The sequence below is a fragment of the Anser anser genome (genome assembly GCF_964211835.1).
Source record: "Anser anser genome assembly, chromosome: 1".
In the NCBI taxonomy this organism is placed as follows: Eukaryota; Metazoa; Chordata; class Aves; order Anseriformes; family Anatidae; genus Anser; species Anser anser.
Window position 1 is genome coordinate 59677235 of NC_139720.1, and position 21773 is coordinate 59699007.

The 21773-nt window shown below is 43.8% G+C and overlaps 1 protein-coding gene across 10 annotated transcripts in view; it reads left to right on the top strand.

Moving 5' to 3' along the window:
* LOC310886996 (uncharacterized protein) overlaps positions 1-21773 on the top strand; it is a 164231-nt gene that overhangs the window by 116497 nt on the left and 25961 nt on the right. For 7 of the 10 annotated variants that reach the window (XR_014575571.1, XR_014575572.1, XR_014575573.1 and 4 more), the window contains one exon: positions 18834-20133. The exons of the other annotated variants lie outside the window; for them this stretch is intronic. The gene's annotated coding sequence lies outside the window, so the exon portion shown is untranslated. Of the gene's footprint in view, positions 1-18833; positions 20134-21773 lie in introns of those variants that run through there. 10 annotated transcript variants of the gene reach the window in all.

Here is a 21773-nt window from a genome sequence, read left to right on the forward strand (position 1 = left end):
CAACCTCTGCTCAGGATAGTACTTATGTTTGTGCTTAAAAGGCATTTGAACAATTGCTTTAAAATCCAGGAGGCTAAGGGGTAAGCACCCCTTCTTCTGAGCTCCTGCTGACTCCTACCATGTGCCTGACTCCTGGGACACAGGAGCAGGCGAGCAGGAAAGGGCTCCTCCTCATCCCTCTCCCCAGAACCAGACCGAAAATCAAATGGCTTTCAGCTTTTTCTTCTTTATCTCAGCAGGCCTACACAAAGAATTTTTCTATTCATTTGTGATCAATAATACATATTATAATTTCTAATTAATGAACAACAGTGCTACATGGGACAGGACTTTGAAAAAGGGAGAGGGATATTTCCATATAACCCCTTGCAGCTGGAATCAGCTTCTCCCGCCCACTATTTCTTACTCCAAATTATCTGTGGAGTCTTGCCATGATTTTAGTCTTCTTGCTCTTTTTGCACACACATTGTCTGATGCATAAGGAGTATGAGTAGCGCTTGATGTATAAGGGAGTAAAAGATAAGCAAATGCACTTTATACCATGTTAAAGCAGGAAATAACTGAGGTGGATGAACTGATCTGGGAAAACCAGTCTGAACCTTTGCCCCAAACTGAAATGCAGAGTTCTGGAGGTTTGCCAAATTCTGGTTAATCTTTCTCCCTCTCTGTCTTTTAATGGTATTTATGGTTTCGCTGCACTTCCTGGTTTCAGCTGGGTCCAAAAGTAGGAGACTGAAATATCATTGAAGAGGCTATTCACAGTGTTTCCAGCTGGCTATGACCATGGAATGAAAGATCTCTCACAATAAGGTCTGTTCTAGGAGCATTTTTGCCCAATTTCTATCCTGCCGAGATTCTGATAAGCAGCCAAGCTGTTAGAAAATTATCCTAATTAAATCGAAACTTTGAAAATATGCCCACCCACAAAATAACCACTGTCCTTGACCTGGGGAACCTGTGTAGGCAGAAAACTTTCTCTTTTGCCTCTTTGCTCAGAAGATGTTATTCTTGCTTGACCTTGGAAGGCTTCTCACTTCATTGATATGAACACAGGCTATTTTTTCAATGTATTTCAGGATTTTATGGACAGTAGGCTTCAAACCTAGATAGCTCCTGTCTTGATTCAGACATTGAAATGCATTCTTGATCCCATGGTGAATGTGAGAGTGGGACAAATGAACTTTTTACCTGTTATGATAAGGGCTTGCCAGTTCAGACTATGACCTCAATCTGAACTTCTAGGTAGTCTGTCTTGGTTAACTAATGACATCTGAGCTACCACAGAGAGCTTTAGGGAAACGCTCTGGAGGTTTCTCAGGAGTACCGTATAAAGACTTTTTGTTTCGGCTCCCACTTAAGGGTTCCACAGGCATCCTCTTCATCTTCTAAGCATTGGTACAGTGAGTCGGAGAAGACTTCTTACCATCTCCACAAAGTTTTTGCTCTCCTAACGCCTGAGCCCTGAGCTCACATTGTGTACACAGGACCACTAACTGTTTGATTCAGAGGAGAGGGTATCACAATCCTGAGGTGGAAGTGTTACAACAACATTGACTGAAAGGCTCATAACCATGCTTTAGCTCATAAGCATTCTCATAAGAATTTTTCCTTCTGTTTTGCCTTACCTTTTACTGAAAACATGGCTAATTATTATTACTGTATAACTGTATACTGTATAATTTTCTATTTGGGGCTAAAAAGATTGTTGAGAAGTTTGTGAAGAACTGACTGAGAAACTAGATGTCCTTCTTTTCCTTTGGGTTTGTTTGGTCTCTCAGGGGGGCAGGAAAACATCTGGTGGTTTGAGAGATAGTCTTGAATGTACACAAAGCTTTCCCTGCTGACTTGGACCACACAACGTGGCTGACTTGCTTCTAGGCACTGACTAGTATCTTTGTTCATCTGCCTCAGAGATGGCAGGAGGCTGTGCTGGGCTGTCTCATGCCCTCCAAGCACTTTCCTGAGGTCTCTCTGCAAGTCTTCTTGTCACCCTTTTGGTGACAATTGTGTTCATGGTTCAGTGTGTCCATGGAGTTGGCAGGTGAGATAATCAGGGGTCAAGGAAGCTCTGCTAGTAACCCTCAGTTCTTAGGCTCAGTTTTATCGCTTCTAGCTAGCGCTGCTATATATTGCGCTTCTTGTCAGCAATCAGGTTTGAGATGGAGGCCATTCTTTTTGCATATCTAGTTTGCCACTGTTGTCATGCTGTATATTTACCATGTCTACACACAGGCCCAGAGCTAGGCATGGGGCTAGAGCAGATATCTTACCAGATACCAAGAGAGACCCAAGCCAATGGGACTCTCCCTGTTCTACCAGCCCCATTGAGTCCAACACTGCTATTGGACATGAAATGGAGCAAAGTTTGGCCCTTCCTGAAGAGGGCTGAAATGGGAGACAGCAAGGGGTGTGCAGATGCTGACTTTCCCTTTCCCTAATTAGGTGACTAGGTAGTATTAATGGTGTCTTGATGATCTTTCCACATGTTTAGTGGATAGCAAACATTCTTGCAGATGGAAGATTAGTTAAAGTTAGTTAAAGTTCTCCCCAAAATATGGAAAGAAAATAGAAGCTGTCTGACTGGTAGATTTTAGTAACATTCTTCTGTCCAAAAAAGATTATAATGCAGCAGTTAAAGGTTTTGTTGCTTCCTGGTCCCAGCATTTAGTTTTTGCTTATCAAAGCAAGATCTAACACTAAGCTGTCTCTGAGCAGGTCTGTTCATCAAGGTTCACAAAGTGTCTTGGAGGAGGACCATGATATGGAAGGAGCTGCTGTAAATTTTTGATGATTAGCATTCACTCTGATGTGTCAAAAGTAACCATTTTCCCCTAAGGTGCTGGAAGTTTCATTGTATGAAGAATTTAGATTAACATTAAATACAGAAGGTTTTAGAAATCATTCACCTTGAAGATTGGCAAAACTGGCATATTCACAGCAGAAGTGAAAGACATGTTTTATCTGTGTTGTCCTTTGTAATTATGCTGCTGAATAACACAAGTATTATCACACCAGGGTTAGTGCCAGAGGATTACCCAAAGTTTTTCAAATGAGATGGTAAAGTGGTGCAAACAGGTGCACAGACAAAGAACAAAAAGAGGGGGGAAAAGTGAGAGAAAGAAAGCTGAGGCCTTCTAGTTTCAGCCACATAGCAAAATTAATGGTTTCTCTAAATGAATAGCATGGCTAGATTACTATTGAGCCTGTAAAATTAGAGGAATGAGTCAGATTCTTCATTTCACTCCTATTTTAATTTAAGCAAAGAAGGTCAAACTTAATTGTGCTTCACCTAAAAAAAAATCTTTTCATTGGAATAATTTTGCAGAGGACAAAGTGACACAAGAATAATATGGTCTCTGAAATCTGCTTGCCGATAGCTCCCTTTGCAAACTAGTTCCTTCTAACCAAGACTTCTCTTTGAATGTCCCGCACACGTGTATTCACAAAAAAAAGAGAGGGAGGTATTTCTAAATGAAGTTAAAAATGTCTTTTCAAGGAAAACAGCCAGCATAAGACCGTGGTCCTTGTTACTCTCTTCTGGAATTGCCTTTTTAATCTGTCTTTGTGTACTGGTTTATTTGTGTACATTAGAGCTATGGGGATATTTCCTAATCACTGTATCTTGAAAATAACTGTGTGTTTGCACAGTTCCTTTGCAAGACTAAATTAGGAAAAGATTGTTGGTTCCACTTTTGAATATGAAACAATGTGTATAATGAGATGTGTTTCAATATTTCCTGCAACCTACCAAACACTGAGCTGTTAAGGGTTAAGGATTTGGATGTGGACATCTAGTGGAAATTTTTTTGGTGGGAGGCAACAGTCTGGGCCTTCCTCGTGGGAAGTTCTCTATTGCATGGTACCTTTGGGACTGTACAGTGGTGGGAGGAAGCAGGTCTTCAGGCTTTCGGGTCCCATCTCACAGATTTCTGCTTTACCTCCATCTGTTGGCTCTCACCGAGAACAGGGGCAGATTTCTGCTTCCTGATCGCCCCGTGTTTGAGGGAAGCCTCCAGATACGCACAGACTGTTACTACCACCTTGCTCCCTAGGATGCCAGGAAAAGTTTCAGGAGCTCTGTGCGAGTGAGTAATGGGAGGTGGGGCAGGTCTGGCATGAAAGGTTGATGTTTCCCCTGATTAGTGCCCTATAGTGGGGTTTCTGTGCAAGACCTTGAAGGCCTCTACAATGCACCTATAGCTTTGCTTTGTTAATTAGAGCATGGTGGTCATTGAAAAGAGACCTCCTGGCAATACTTGCTATAAAGAATTGTCAGTATAAAATCTTAAACTTCGGGTCCCTGAATCATGTGGTGTGAACTAACCATGGGCTTCATGTCTATGCAAATAAACAGCAGCCCTGCGATGCCCCATCCCCTCTGCTCTCCTGTCGGCTCTGTTCTTGTGCATCACTAAAGGGCATTGAAATTGCACAAGTCAGTCCTCTCAGCGGGCTTGGAGTCCCGCTGGCCCACAAGAAAGGAGACAGCGGGGAGTTTAGGGGCAACAGAGTACACATGTATGTGCTCGCTCCACATGCATGCCCTGCCTGTCATCCCAGCAAGACCCGTCACCCTCCTGATTGTCGTTTTGATCCTACTTCTTCAGCTGACAAGCTCTGAGTCCTCCAGCCACAGCTGAGAAGGATTGACACTTTCCTGTCCCAGAAAATGCCATGAGATTACACACAGTAGGCTTTATGGAGAGTCAGATTTTTCTATCTAAATTTAAAGTGGTGGTGTTGGCTTGATGACAGTAACTGACCACTGTTATCTTATTTTTTTCTGTCATAGTATGCCCAACAAGAGCTATCCAAGATCAGGTCTTGGTTTAGAGAAACTCAGATATCAGAAATTCCTTTCCTTTGAGTAACTTTAATATTTCTGTGGATACACGTGAATAGACAGCACTTCCTTATGGTTCAGAACAACTTTACTGAAGCAAAAGTGTTTAATATTATCAAAACAAATTTATTTTTTTTTTTTAGGGAGCAAAGTCATCTTTGTTTGCCAGGGTCTGTATTGCTTGATGGGGAAGTATTTCATTTGAAAAAGCAGGGTCATTCCAGCTGCATGGTTTTCAGGACAGTTTGCAATGAGTGAACGTTTCATGACCCTGGAGTCCAAGCCCTTTGCAAGATTTCGTATTTCCTGTATGATGTTGCAGTTCCTGGCATCAGCTGAGGTGCCTAAGAAAATGTTGTTCTTCATTAAATATGGCTTACAGCAGAGCTCACCAAGTGAGGTATTTCTGCCTTCCTGGTCTTCCTGAAGTTTGATGTGTGGATATGGATATGGATATGGATAGGATGAGGTTCTTCTGTATTCCGCCTTTTTAGCCTGGTTCCCTAGGAAGCTAAATTGTATGGTTAAGCTGACCATAAGTCTCTCTACCTTTTAGCTCTCTAATTTTTCAACACGGCTGCTGGATAGAGGGAAAGCAGACAGATGAATGCTTCTTACTGGAAGAAAGCCTGAGCTCAGTTTAGTATTAACAAGAGAGGATCTACAAGGGGGCAAGGAAGATGCAGATGCAGGTCTCCTGCTGGTCTGCAGGGACAGTGCCTCCTTCCTTCGGTCTCTCACGGTGTACTGTCTTCTGAGGATATTTCACTGAGAAGGATGACAACAAAATGGGATTTGTTGTCAGGCTGAGAAGATCATTCACAGTCTTCTCCACAGTATCTTAAAAAAAAAAAAAGAGAGAGAGAGAGAGAGAGAAAGAAAAAAAAAAGAAAAAAGAAACAGAAACAAAACCAAATAATTTTTATCTCATTTTGTGTAAGACAGATTGCCAAGGGACACAAATCACTAGTTGTCTTTGGACAACCCCAGCTTTCCATCAGCAAAGGGTCTGGCCTGCAGAACTTGCCTACATTTTGGGTTAGTATGTTTATAGGACTGCTCAAGCAAAGCTAGGAGATTAAAGACCTTGTAGAGAAGTATTTAAAACGCAAAACCACCCCATTTATTAAAATCTCAATTTCTCAATTCGTATTTGAGACTTGGACATGTTGACCACATAATGCCCAGTTTAGAGCATGGAGAACTTCTCCTCAGTAAACAATGATCACTTGTTCAAGCCAGCTGAGAGATGCCCCTTATAAAGCATGTAAAAAAATTCAGGTAAATTGTGCCGTATGACAGAACTAAGCATGGTGTGCAGAGCACAAGCAGAAGTCTGCACAGAAGTAACTTGAGAGCCCAGTAAAATGCAGCTAATGGAGAAACGGATCCTCAGTGAATAGAAACAGTGGTTTATTTCCAAGGTGCAAGGGAGTAAGCAGAACAAGAAAAGTGGTGGCTGTCAACTTGCCTGCTGTGGCACAAAAAGTAAGGCTCCCCAGCTGCTGGCGGGCAAGAAGGAGGTATCATTACGTGGCGCGGCCCCGGCGGCGTGCGGTGCATTCGCAATTTGGGGCCGCGCAGCTGTGGTGCGCCGCAGCACGCGATGCCGGCCTTGCTGACAAACTGAAGGCTCCCATTATCGTTGCTGTGGTCCGCTTTGAACCGCAGCCTGCTCTTTGTTCGCTGGGCGCAGGGAAGGCCCTGCAAGCCCCTGGGGGTTTGGGTTTCAGGCCCCTGAGTGAAGCAAAGTTTTCACTCTTCCATACCCAGGGAGGATGGTTACAAAGGAGACAGCCTGGTTTTAGCTTTGCTTGGGTTTGTTTGTTGCTTGGGTTTATGTTTTTTTATTATTATTTTTATTTGTCTGTTGTTAATAATTATTCCTGTCTTGAAAGTTGTTTTTCTTTTTTTTTATTTTTATTTTTTTCTGGAGCCATTTGAAATCATTTTAAGATTTGTTGCCACCCACTGTGTTTATTTTAAAAACGACAAAATCTAGAAAAACCTGTATTCTCATCACAGCCCTCCTTCACCTCTCACATCTGGCTGAAGCTGAGGTCTCTGCTCACATCTCAGTGGGATGAGCCAGAAGAGAGCTTATCCCACCTGCCCCTGATCGACGATGAAGATGATGGTCTGGGGGCCCACAGGGCACTGGGGGTGCTGAGGGACTCTGCTCTGGGAGTTTGGCTTCACCCTCTGGCCTAGTGAGATATTCATACTCTCACTGGCAAGGTACATTTGCTTTCCAAATAAAAGCTTTCTGAAATGGATAAAAGCACTCCAGCCTACCCCTGTTTATCACATATGTACATACACACCTCCCTGTACATTTATGCTTACAAATTTGCAGCAGGACAGGCTGGACAGCAAAAAATGGGAAGTGAAACAATTTTCTCTCTCTTTTTTTCTTCTTTTTCTTTTATCCATCCCAAATAGTACACTGCACCTGCAGTGTCAGCTTCCTCATCCAGCTTCATCAGTGACCCTCAGCCTTAATTTGGAGGGACGGAACTCTGCATGGGGGAGAGGTCAGCTCAAGTATTGCCTAAGCTTGTCCCCACTTAGCTATGAGAGCCCGTGCTCTTTTTGAACTTGATGGTCTCATCGTTTTCAGTCCCCTGCTGGCACACAAGGCCGGAGAGGATGTTGCAGTGTGTACCCATGCATGAGCTCCGCTTGCATAGCCATCTCTCAGGGCTCGTCTTCCTTACTTGGTTTTGTACAGGTCATTCAGCTTGCCAGAAAGACAGGGCAGTGACTACAGAAGCACAATAGATGGTGTTTTTGTTTTGATTTGGTTTTGTTTGGTCTTCTGTCCTGAAGATGATGTTAAAAAGCATTATAAAAAATGTTGTCAGCATGCTCCGTGATTTTTTCAGGCTGAGTACAGGTTAAGACAGCCACTGGACCTTAAGCAAGTATTTTGGTGACATCTTCTGAAATTGTCAGCCAGAAATCTGTGCTCATACCTGGGATACAGAGTAAGTGGATTTGCTTAAACAAATGGTTTGCTCATTTGCAAAGGTAAAGACACACACATATACGTGCAGTCTGCATATTTGCAGGTGAGAATTTAGCAGCTGGACTGAAGTCCCTTTTAAACTCTGGCACCTTAGCAATATTTTAACCCTCTGCTTGTTACATGTTGTCCAGACAGTCACGATTTCCAGTGCTTTATAAGCATAGATCTGTATGCTGCAGTACAGAGAAGATATTCTCAAACTAGCTCCAGCCATGGAAGTACATGAGAAAGAAAAGACCTTGCTCCTTAGCTACCTTCTACTACCATCTATCAGACCTCAAATACTCCTATATTTTCAGCATGTATCTTTAAAGCTCTCTCTGTGTTGAGGGTAATAGCAAAGTAGGGCTATCTACTAACTAGGGGGCTTTTAATTGCCCAGAGTAATTTCTTAGAGTATGTGCCTAAGAATAAGCCATCACATTTTACCACATTTTACATCAGAGACAGCAGAAGACATAGGAACTTCTCTTTCACTCAGAGACAGGAGGATGGCGAACCCTCTATAACTTTCCAGGAGTGGTTTGTAGGTGAAGGTCTTGCTTATCCTTTCTTAAGCCTTGCTTGTATGCCCATGTCATCCTCTTGTGTGAACCAGTACAAAATTGGTTGTCAAAGTATCTTGCTGGAAGTGCTGTAGCTGCCTTCCCAATCACCTTTCCCTCCTGTAGATGTCAGGACAGTCCATAGTCTCTTGTCATCAGTCCTCAGAAGCATTTTCCTATGACTTTTCCTTCTGTTCTGTACAATTTGATACTAGCACTTTTGAAAAGAATGAAGAAGTGCTGCCTACCTCCCCTACCACACACTCTCCTCCTTGTGCCCAGAGAAACACAGAGTTATTTTTTGATGTTGCTTGAAATGTGGATGGTGAAAGTTGTGTGTTTCTGTACCTCTTCAGTGGGAGCAGGACATTGAGTTTTTGCTGCAGCCAGACACGGGACTTTCATCCCACCATATCACCAAAGAACAGGTTACAACAGCCCTGTGGTTGTTCTGCCTGGTGCAGAAGGAACATCTCACCCTTGGCTGCCCTCAATATTAAAGGGACAATAGTGGCCCTGCCACCATCAGCCATGCTGGGTGCGAGCTGTGACTTGTGCTAAGACAGCCTAACAAAAACTGCTGGAACTAATGGAAATTGCAAGTTTAGAAATGGACAACGGTGAGCAGAAACTGCTAAGTAACAGTAATAACTTCATTGTTTCCCAGCAATCATTTATTTGTGATGTTGACTGCTGGTCACACTGCACTGGAGTAGTTTTGTGGAGAGCTGAGTGCAGGAGGGAGAAGGGAAGATGTGTGACAGCCATAAGAAGGGTGCCACAAAACATCCAGCTGCTGGGTACGCTGAATTCCCTAACCTGCTCCTCTTCCTTTGGATCCATTGCCAACCCACTGGGTGGCTCTAGGACAATGTGACGAACTGCCCTGGTGGGAGTAGGAGGAAAACCAGAACCTCTTAAGGACTTTGGAGGTGATGTTTCAGAGGTAACATAGTGTAACACCCACTATGTTAGTGGCACAGAGGTTGGGAGGAACAAAAGCTAATGGGCAGCTCTTGTTGTGGTGGCCTTTGAGATCACAACCACGAGAGGCTGGGATCTGGGATAATGCTGACTCCACGTGAATGTACATTATGAGAGAGAAAAGATGTCCCTAGAGGAAGGGTCTGTGCAGTGGTACTTTTGAAAAGACGCCCAGACTTTAAACATGCCAGCATCTGTGAAGGCATTGAACTGATACCAAAAAAAGAGAGGAATTTTATACAAGGCAGTGGAGATTTCCAAAAATGCTTGACAACCACAATTGTTCTTGGTTTCTCTATTTTATTTACATGACTTCATGGAAATATCCTAGGCTCTGGAAAAAAAAAAGATGCATTATCTGCCATTATCATATATATTCAAACAAACAAACAAACAGCTATTGCACAGGAGGATGATAATGCCAGGAACTGACATCTTCCTTCTTCTCCATTTATCTCAGCAATGCACTCTTGGTCTGGTGACTGTGATATTGAGTATTGTCAGGTTGGGTTTCCACTAATTAATGAAAAACAGGCTGAAAGCACAAAGGATTAATTTGGCCTATTCAATCTGATCACAAACATTTTGCGAATCTGTTTAGATTTTTTTTTTTTCTGAATGGTGTGAGGTAAACCGAGATAAACAACATCTTGTTTCAGCTAGTCAGCCACAAAAGAAATGTGGATTTTCCTAATGGGGTCAAAGCTAAGAAAAGTGGAGCTTTGTTCCCAGGAGCCAGACAAGGCTGTTATCTTATAGAGAAGGCTGATACAGGAGCTCTAACAACTTTAGAGCTACTAAATATCCCTGAGGACTTAGGAAGCAAGCCTCGCTCTGCCTTGGAAAGTTTTGCATTATCAGCCTCAGGTGCATCTAATGATGCCTCTTGCTTTCCTGGGCAGGCACAAGTCCTTTTACAAGGATTTTGCTTTCAGTGTAATACGAAGCATCTGAGTTAGGTTTCCAGCTGGTGAAATCAATGTACTTGGCCAGTGAAGAGAGTGGCAATCTATATTCAGCTCCTACATGCATAGTATTGAGCGTCTTTGATTAAACTATAATCAGAAACCAACAAACAGATAATTGGTATATGTAATACTGCAAAACATGCGTAAAACACAATTCTCCCAGGACAAGACTATAAATACATGCCTAGGCTGGTGCACTAGCAATGAGTGAATTGGTTGCTCCAAGGGAAGGCGCACACTGGCTTAATTACATGTTATGCTCATCATTAAAAGGTTAAAACAGTTGAATCAATATTTTATTGCACTGTTGTAAACTGTAGTTATAGCATATTAGATTACAAATGGCTGACAAATTTAAAAGCATGTAACTGAATCAAAGTCTGAGTAACTGTTACGTGTGCAATTTAGAAACAGTTATACCTTCCAATTGAGAGGATTTGTTTCTAATTAATATAAAAGCTGTTTATTTCAGTCCTAGGCAGGCAGTATTTAAATACAACAACAAGTCACCTGGGAGTTTCATCTAAAGCACTTTGTGAAAAGCTGTTATGTTGCACTGAAATGAATCCAGCATAAAGTAACTGTACCTGCTTCACTCAAAGTGCAGAGCTATTCTCTGCAGGCTGTTTTCCCCCCCTTTTTTTTTCCCTTCTTCTTTTTCCTGAATATACTAAAATATTCTTGGCCTAGTTCTTGATGAAAGAACAGTGAGAGTTCTAGTGCTGCTGCAATTTCCTCTACTTTTATTGCCTGCATATCCTGAACTATCCATTGGCAGCTGTTATTGTGGAGAGATGTCGTGTATGCACAAAATGAAACGTGAGTCCTAGCAAAAGGAGCACACAGTGTCAATAAGGCAGGGAGGTGCACAGGGACATGCAGTGCGGTGACCAGCAACAGTTACAGATTTAGCAATTACTGGTTTCTAGAGTTTCTAGAAAATGTGAGACCGTGGCTTTGTTTTCCTTTTGGAGCATTTGAAATGGACTTGTTATGATCTTTTTTATCTTGTGTGTGTGTGTGTGTGTGAGAGAGATTTGGTGGGGTTACAGGTAGAGGGGATAAAAGCATCAAAAGCTCTTAAAACCCTGTCACCAGAATAGTCGCTGATTTTTAACCTGTTTTATAGGGTGGTGTGGGATAAATAACATCTTGATCATTTTTAATTAAAAATGCACTTAAAAGGTAGGTATCTTTTTGCATAATCTGGAGTGAAAGGGTATTGAAAAACGTCAAAATTTCATGCGAGTCCACCTTTCACCAGCAGCATATTCCTCTCATTAGTTTCCATCAAATCTCTTGATTTTATCTCTTCCAATTTTTCCCCCCAATTCCTATGACCTCCCCACTCCCTATCTGCATGTGCTGTGGTAACAGCTGGACCTGCAGCTCATCCTGGATCATTTCAGGATCTATCTGGGTGAACGAAAAAGCCAACCACATTTGTGAAAAGTGGGACTGGTAACTCTCTCTCCATTTGTAAATCCCCGGGTAGGCTGTGAATCCTCACAAAGTTTCCTATGGAAAACAAATAAATTGTTATTTGCCACCTGATGATTTGGGTTTGATTTGTCATTGAGACTCCAGCAAGGTTTGTCAAGTGAGTCTGAGTGAGGACTCAGCAATGACCAGTTCAGTAACTCTCTCTTTTTTAGTGTGTAGCTGGTGGACAAATTTGCTCCTTGCAAACTAAAGAAAGATAATGCCTTTATTTCATTTTTCCCTGGCTTAGTTGCAAAGCTAGCCTCACATAAGTTTCTCTGCTTCTTAATTGTATGCTACTGAGGTGCTTACTGAGTATTTCTTCCTTCGTTGAAGGAAGTTCAGGACCCAGCACTGCCCATAGCAGACGGTGCTTGTCTGTTCCCAGCTGTCCTCAGCCCAGGGACAGCTGCACTGCAGGTATGGGATGGAAACAGGGGCTTAGCTGGCAGTCCCTGCAATGGCACATAGCATAATCCCCTGAAATATCACAAAGCTGTAGGTGACATTTCCATGGTGTGACACCTCCATCACGTACAGGTTTTAAGTGTCTCAGGCGAATAGAGCCTCATATTTCAGCCAGTAGAGAGGAATGACTTTGTATCAGAAGTAGGGAGCAAGGAATGTTATGGGCCTGGCTCATGGAAGTGTTTGCCATGCAGTTGATTGTTATTTACAGGGAATAAATGAAGCAATTTAGATAACACAAGAATGAGGCCAAGCCTCATTTGTTTCTCTTTCTCCTGCATAAAAGTAGTCCTACTGGCTGCTAACAAACTTGCTTCTGTACACCTCTGTATTTGCCTGTTTGTTGTGCCTCTGAGCAGATGCCTCACATTGTGCACTTTAGGATGGATGTGTTGCTAAGCAAAGGGAAGTAATCTCCTGTAAAAATGATAAAACCCATTGTAAGCTGAGGCCCAAGCTCTGAATGAAAACATTTTGGATTTTGATAACTGACTGAAATATAAGCATGACAGTTCATCAGCTCTTAGGATGCCTGGGCTCTAATAATAAGCTGGGTAGCTGGTGGTGGGAAGCTTACTGAGAAGTTACGTGCAATCTTCAGCAGCACATGGACTAGGTCCTCCATAAACCACAGGTGCACTAAGTTGGGTTAGGCCATCTCAGGTTGTACTGCATGCCTTGGGGTGAATCCAGAAGGAATCACTGTCAGTGATCAAATATTGATATATTGACATACTCACTGATCTTGTTGTAATTTGAGTCATTTATGAGCCTTTATTTAGCAGAGACTTAGAACCAGGCTAACTTCAAGCCTGAATTATCTCTGTGCCTGAAGAGCAGGTGGCCAGTCAGTGCTCAGGTGGGGATTATTGCTGCCGACGGTGTTAGAAAGCTTGCTCTGCACCTGCCTCCTCCTTGTAACAAGCACACAGATAAAAAGAATCCGGTTCCGTGGCACTGCCAACCAACTCCTCCAATCTTTCAAAAACAAATACTCAACCTTGCCTGTAAAATAAAATAGAAAATAAGAGTTACCACTACCTTCTATTGACTGTTGATTGACCTGAGCACTCTCCAATAGTGAGCACAAAAGATTAGATATCACTTTCCATACAGGTGTTTAAGCAAACCATTTTTCTTCTTACCGGGAGGCTGAATTGTTCAAATTCTGGAAACTGTCTGTGTGCAGCTTTATAAGTGTACTTAGTAAAAGGAAGACATAGCCTTATGCCTTCAAAGGTGGTGATTAACAATGTCCTGTGCGGTATTTCCAAAATCAAGAGTTTTGTTAAAGCTTAGCAGAATGTACTGAAAGGAGATCTCTGACACGGTGTGTGTGTTTGCAGTGCAAATACAGGGACAGGCTTTTTAGAAATGAATTACTCAAAGTGACCTCACATAGGAAATAGCCAGCACTACAAGGGAAGGAAAGTCAGGATCTTCTCCTTATTAAAGACTGGAGTAAGTCAAGAGAAACGTTCAACAAATTGTAATCTCCATGTGGTAAAAAGAGCCTGCAGGGATCCGAGCAAAGACAGTTTCTGCTCAGGGGAAATGGATAAAGTTTATCAAAAGAATACAGCATCCTTGGCTGTCGTGTAGTTTTGTAGTCCAAATTCAATATTGGTCTTTAGTAAAGAGGTATGAAAATAATAACTATATATATATATATATATATATAAAACAAAAGACACAACATTTCTGGAAAGAGAAAATTCCAAAAACATGGCAACAGTTGAAAATGCTGTGAAAAAAATTTAAGACCTATTTTCAACAAGCACTGCTCATTTCATTCAATAAAGAGTATGCTGCATCCTTTATATCTAAGCCTAACAGTGATTTCTGGCTTGTTTCTTTAATGGTTTGCTGTTCCTCAAAATACTAAGCTCCTCAATTTCCTCTTCAGTGCTACTGAAAGCAAATTTGGCAAGAATTAGAGACAGAATTTATGACCCATAGTGATGGGTCACCATTGAACAGATACCACTGCAGGCAAATTGCAGTGCCAGACAAACTTTGTTTGGACAAATAAGTCTTTCTAAACTGGTATTGACAAATTAAGGAAAAAAAAAATAATAGATGGGCTCAGCTTCAGTCCCCAGCATCAAAGAGAATGAAGATGGTTTCTTAATAAGTGGTGATCCTCCTATAAAAGACCCATCTTTGCTGATTTACCTCAGTAAAGAGGAAGAGTAAATCTGTCCCTCTGCATCTCCCTGCAAGAACGAGTTATTTCAGAGACTAATTGTTCTAATCTGAAAGCATTTATTCATCAAACAGTTGGAAGAAATAAACTATGTAGAAATTTCTACCTGAACAACAAAAACATTTTTTTTTTTTGGAATTGAGACAGCCTATTAGTTGGATGCTGCTGCTGTGATCTAGATCCTCGTGGCTACTTAAAATAAAAGAGAAGGCTGTCCTTTACTTTACCAGTTGTGTCCCATGACACAAAGGAGATACCGAGGAGGCAACAGTGTGTTGCTGACTTGTTTCAGGGCACAGCTTTGCAATGGTCAGGGTGCAGTAGGAAGCTGTTGAAGGTGTTGTGTTGAATACAAGGCTATGTCCATGCTGCCTGCTGAGGGTCTCCACGAGGTTGTTCTTGAGGCCTGCTGGATCTGCATGGAGAGATGTGGGATGGGTCTGGGTCAGATGTAAGCTATGAAGAGCTGGTCTCAGTCCTCCTGCCTGTGACAGGCTCTGTGCTGCTTCAATGCATTCATGGGGGGTTAAGGTGAATGGGCAGCATGCACCACCATCACAGCTAGAGTGGCAAACAGGTTTTTCATAAGCTTAAAGACAGTGGTTTGACTGGGTCCTTTTTTCAGATTAATTTCAGATGGTCCTACTGGAAACTGCATTTTCTCTTTTTCATATAGTCACTTCCTATCTTCACTTGGGGAAAAACATTCCTAGTTCTTTACTGGAAACCGATCCTAAAAGGATTCACCTTCTTTCTCAATTATTTTGAAAATGCTTTTTTTTTTCTATGATTTTTTGTTTTTATGGCCACCTTCTCAGCCAATGATTTGGGCTGGGAGATGATCATTTAAGGCTTCACACCTCTCAGTTTCAATATTTTCCATCTACTGAGCTCTGCAAATCACAACCACCCATCCACCTTTAAGGGGAAAGGATTAAAGCCTCTTCTGGAGTTCACTGCAGTATTTGTATTCAGGAGTTACGTAGCTATTCATCAAAACAGAAATGTATTTATTAAGTGAGGACCAAGTGCAGCCTTTGGCCCATCCTGATGTGGTACTGAGTTTTACTTTGTATATTGTTACCTGCACTGTAGACCAGCACCAGTCAGGTGCACCAGACTGTTAGCACCAGTCAAGAATATTACTATATTTTGTTCTATATGATTATGATGTTTTAATTGCCATTGACTTATCTAGGTAGGAATAGATTGGCTGGAATTGCCTATGACATTTTCCACACTTCAGGCTGTAGTGTTCAGGATGCTTGGTCCCAGCCAGGATGGCAGGTTTGACCCTGGAGCTTCAAGCTGCAACTGAGTGCCCTACCTGCTGGGCTGCCGAAAGTCTGTACGTGTTTGTTGGACATGTCACACTCTGTACTCTAACCAGCTGTTCACTAGAGCGAGTTTGTTTGTGTTCCCACTCCTTTGGCTCTGGGGGGATATGTGCTCAATTCTTCCCTCCAATAATACAGAGATCTGCCTCTCCAGCTTACATTTCTTACACTTCTGCTGAGCATCCTAACCTTGTGTTACTCCAAGGCAGCTCTGCATAAGTGGGCAGGGGCTGCAGCCCCAACTGCACCATACCCCTCTGTGTTGCAGCAGAGAGGAGGAAATAAGCTGCTTAAAGGATTGGGCTCCTGCAAACTTGCTTCCTCTCTGGGCCAAGGCCAGCTTAGGTTTTCCAAGCTCACACTGCGTCCCTTGCTGCCCAGCTCTGTGCTGCCTGCATTCAGCCCCTGTGAGAATGCTATGAATTAGACTCAAATGCTAGATGATAGCCACAAGTCTGAAAATAAAAATGCAGTAATAAAGTCAGTGCCTTTCTGGTACTGTGTTTGTCATGTAGGACTACTGCAAAGAAATCTAAAAAGTTTGAATTGATTCTAAATGGTAGGAGCAAATAAAGTGACCTTTCCTGCTTCAAACTACCTCAAACAACAAATGGAAACCAAGGAGGGGGAGGGATGGTGGAGGGTCTTATAATCTGCATGCTTGGCTGAGCCTCAGACAGGGCGAGAGAGATCATGGCTGTATTGTGAGGGAGTTCAGTGAAAAGACACCCTGTTGGCTCTGAACTTGCTAGCCCAAACCCATACATGTGCTGACAGAGTGCTGAGCCCAAACAAATACGCCTGGCCGAGAGGAAAGCCCATGTGTGTGTCAGGCTGATAAAACAGCTGATCCTGCTGCAAGTGCATCTGCATGGCAGCGTGCTCTTCCACATGGGCCTGCAGCCCCTGGGTGCTCTGGGGCTGCCCTGGGCTGGGCCCCTGCCTTGGGCTGCCTGGGGGAACGGGCAGTTTGTTTGTTACACAAGGGTGACTACAAAGCTTCTCCTCTCCCACCTTGTATGTGTTTAGACTGTCAGAGCTATCTGTTGCAGCTGGGAAGAGGCTGTATCTGGCACATCAATATGTTTATTTCCCATAAGTGTTGCTAATTTAAGAGTTTCTGTAGGTTTTATGGGTGGAAAAACAACACAAGGCACTACAAAGTGTCACATGGCCATTGGACAAAAATCTAAACCCTGTGCAGTATGCTCACAGGGACCCCAAAAACCATTTCTCTTAGCCATGTAATATCTGGCATAATATCTGAGAATCACAGCTTAACCCTGCGTTCAGGCCCACAGCCACTGTCCTGCACGTCTCAGGTGTTGGCCAGGTGAGTACTGCTGCACAGCATCCAAAATCTGTTGCTTCTGGTGCCAGGAAAGGTGCTGTTGAGATAGAAAAGAGTGTCGGTGTAGTTAATCAACAACCATATTGACTAAGCGAGTCCTTGATGTGGAAGACATTAGATTAAATTTTGCACCTGAAACCTGTGAACCTTGCACTTCCTTTAGACCCAGGCAGCATTAGCAGAGCTTACAGCAAGTCCCTCTCAGGCTGCTGATGCCTGTCGGACCTGCCTGCCAGTTATGGAGCTCATTTCTGCATGGTGTCACCCTTCTCATGCCTGTGATCCTGCCCTTGCAGCCATCACAGAGGGCTCAGCTCACTGAGCCTTGCTGCTTGAACAGCCTCCTTCATGGCCACAAATTGAGTGCAGAGACTTGAATTGAGTGCTGAGACTTGGTGAACTTCAGCTTTTGTGTCCAGATAGCACTAAGCGCTCTGCCACCACGACATGTCCATCAAGACCCACGGCCACGTTCACCTGGAAGGCAGGGTTAGAGTATTGTCTCAAACACACCATCACTTTTGCAACCCTCACTGGCGAAGGAGGAAGCTGCTCTGTGGCTTCATGCTAGGGAACAAGGGTCACACTATTGTTATGACCTGCATGGCCCTGCTGAATATGACAAACTGTACACAAGAAGACATCACCATTACAGGGTGAATGCCCATGGCTTTGCAGGATGGAAATAAAGCCCCTCTTGATGCTCTTAGCTGTAAGAATAGTTTCCATGTGAGCGTGCTGCCGAAGCATTTAAGCCAGGTGATTTTTCAGAACATCCTCTCTGAAACAAAAGGGTCTGGGCAGGGGTCTGTGCTCGGGCATTTTGGGGCCTCTGGCTCCCAGGGGTGTTCCGGCGCTTCCCAAGGCCTGCTGCAGGAACCGGGGGGGCTGCGAGGGGCCGGGCGGGCGCCGCGGGGGGGCGCGGGGCGCTGCGGAGCGCGGGCGCTGTCCGTGGTGCTGCCCCGCCGCCCGGCCGGGGGGGGCTTTTTGGGGAGGGGGTCATGGGGGGTGCATGTGTGTTGGGGGGGTTGTCGGCGTGGGTTGCATGCTGGGTGTATGTAGGTGTGCATGTGTGTGCGTGTACATGCGTGTGTACTGGACGGTGTACAAGTGTGTGTATACACACATACACAAGTCTGTGTATAAACTTGCAGGTATGTGGTTGTGTGCATGTCTGTGTGTATCTGTGTGTGTGATTGTATCTGCACTCGTATGTGCTTGGGTGGGTGTGACTGTACGTATGTGGGCAGAGGTATGTGCAGGTGTGCATGCCTGTATGTATATGGACTCATGTGTGCTCACTAACATGTTCACGCTCACACAGAAGGCAGAATAAGTGGCAGAAGATTTTTTCCAGTGAGTAGGCGTTTTGATAGCACTTAAAATGCCTAATTCCTTGGCAGTGGATTGGTCTTTGTCACACTTGAAAGCATGTACTTCTATGACAAGATAGCAAGTAGCTAAAATGGTTAACAGCACCAAAAAAGTCATAATCTTTGTTTGTCATAAAGGCAGCTCTCTGAAACAAAACAAAACAAAAAAAAAAAAAAACAAACAAAAAGACAAAACGCCCTGTTCTCTTATATTTAAGTTTTATCATTTTTGTATCTTATCATCACAGACACAGACTGAGACTCTCATTGCAACTTCGGAAGTTCCTTGCAGGTCTGCAGTTTTTGAACCCAGAACAAGACAGAGAAGCCAGCAGGAGCTGGAAGAGATAGTACAAGTTACAATTGCCTTTATGTATCTATCTTTCCCCTGTTGTATTCCCCTGGAAATGCTATACACAAAATAAATAAGACTGTTTTAGAATAGATTGAAGTTTTTCAGAAACCTTCATGTGAATCTGGTGATCATTTTTTCTGTTTGATGTTAGTAGAAAGCAGAGCCTGTCCCATTAGATGTTTTTGTTTGTTTGTTTGTTTGTTTGTTTGTTTCGGTCATGTAATAGAAATGAAGACAGTTATTTAACAACTTGCTAGAAAAAGAGTAAAAACAACCTCCCTACCACCTTTTGCTATATGCTGCCAAGTTTGATTAATTCCTGTGAGTACAGGTACAGACATCTGTGTTAATTGCAGCCTAGGTGTGGGACTGAATATTTAAACTGGGTCTGGGGTTTCAGAAAAAACAACCAGCAAGGGGAATCTGGCAAAGTTGTTCAGCAAAACCCATCTCACAGATGATGAGGTGTGTCCTGTTGCTGCACTCATGCTCTGGACAGCATTTCTTCTGTTGTTCATCATTTAGAAATCTATCCCTGGATCTCTCGGACAGACTCACACTCAGCCTGCTCACACTGCTGTGTGCTGCTGGTGGCAGGCACGTCTCAATGCCCAGGATTCTGCTTCCTTCTAACCAGGTAACCTGGTTTCACTGACTGTGGAATATCCTCCCTGCCCCCATACAAAAATACTATTTTGGGTCTGAAATTCCTTCACTCCTTGGGGTGATGGGAGGCCTCGTCATGGAGAACTTGTAGTTCATGATATTCATTTACAAAATCACCCCAGGTTGCAGAGTTACCCAAACACAATCTTAGCTAAGTAATAGTGGTGGAAACGTAAGCCTTTTGCTGTGCCTCCCCATGCGTTTTGGTGGTGTGCTGTGGGACAGCAAACCCCCTCACAGGATCCTAGTGTGGGGAATGTGACAAAACTATTTAAGTCCGCAGGATGCCCACAGCAGCTGCTCTAGCTCTGGAGCACCACAGAGGCAGCTGCTGGTGGGCTTTGCACTCACTGAGGATCTGGGGATGCTGTTCTCATTGCCTTGTTGTGCTGTTGGTTTGAACCTTTCAGTGTCTGTTTGCTGACCTTTGCGTACTTACCATCCTCTTACGGGAGTGAAAGGGATGAGTAGTTCTTGCCCCTTTGTTTCAGAGAACAGTTCATTGTCCACCCTGCTTCTAACACAAAATAAATAAGGAAATTGTTTCATCATTATTTGTTAGTTTGGCTGGTTTTTAATAGGGACCCATGGCAGCTGCATGCAGCTCTTGGATTCCTTAGAAAACCTCAGGCCCTAAATACCAAAGTTTTCTCTTAGAGGGGGCAGAGAATGAGGATGCTCTTTGCTCTCTGTGATCGGCAAGATTGACAAGTGGATATATAATGTGTTGCCTAATGACAAGGAAATCTACCGAATGATCAATTATCCTTTAGCTTCATCACTTTGCTAATATGTCATCTTGGATTTGTGACACCACCAGACAGCATGTATGTCCAGGGCTGGGGATTCGATTGCTCAGGGAACCTATGCCTGCGCACAGACTCTCAGAGTTGGAGGGGCCTGAGGGGAAGTGGGATTTTAACTCTACTCACTTCCTCAGCAGATGCATGCTGCTAGGCTGGAAATAAATATAGGATGTAAGGGGTACTATACACCACTAAAAAATCCATTTTTATTTGCAGGTTTTACTTTTTTTTTTTTTAATTTAAAAACCAGAAAAATAAAACCCAGCCCTCCTAGCACTCCTGAATGCAGAAAAGGTATTAATTTTAGCTACTAATCTGGCCCACTGCCTGGAATCCTCACACTCTAATATTTTCTACTCCACCACCCCCAGAATGCAAAAATGGGTGATTATCCCTATTTTGCAGGTGGAATCTGAAATACAAGAAGGCAACCATAGGGCAGAATTGTAGGTCAAGGCCCCAGCTACTTGGCTTTTCCAGCCTGCCTGCCGCTGCACCACACCTCTGTACATGCAGACAGGGTGCTCAGCTTCCCCTTTCCTCCTTCTAGATGCAGCTTTCATCAAAGACTAGTGATTGGAATAGGGAAAGTAAATAGCACTTTCTACAAAAGTATCTCCGTTGAAGTAAATAGTGCTCCGTGAACCAGACTGACAGGAAAACAGCTGAAGACATGGTCTGAAGCCTCGGCCCTGCAGGATTGTTAGGAATATTACTGTCCCGACCTAATGAGCTACCACTGATCCTAAACAATGTCTAGGACAAAAGACTAGAGGGGGATTGGCTGCCCTCACCCTGCTGCCAGCAGACTTCTGACAACCCATTAAGGTTATAGCTATTCAGGCCTGTTCAGACAGCCCTTTTATTTTTTTCTTACAACTCCCAGCTAATGAGCAGGCAGTGCTATTTTTATTTTGCACAGGGACTGTACAGCCAAACAAGGACCTCTGCATGGCTCTGGAGATGGAGTGAGGTGTGGGAAGGAGAGGATGGAGGAGGTCTTTTGGCCATGTCCCCCTGCGTTCACCCTTCGGGCGTATGCATGGCTGGGAAGCCCTCTGTGCAGAGACGGTGAGGCGTGTTGTGCTAGTGGGAGAGAGCAGCCCGGCCCTGCTGCTTCCCCGCACTTGCAGAAGTGAGCAGGGGAGGGGAGGCGAAGCCAAGACCCAGCTTGGCATGTGGCATGTGCCTTTGGCCGCCGGCACGCCTCGGCTGCGGCCCACGCCGTGTGCCTCCAGCCGCTCCCGCTCCCGGCATCGCAGGAGGCGCCAGCCCCCAGCCCTGCCCCGCTTGCCTTGGGCTTCAAGAAGTGGTTGGAGTTGCCCTCTTCCTTTTGCGCCTTCCCACCTCCTTCAGGCTCC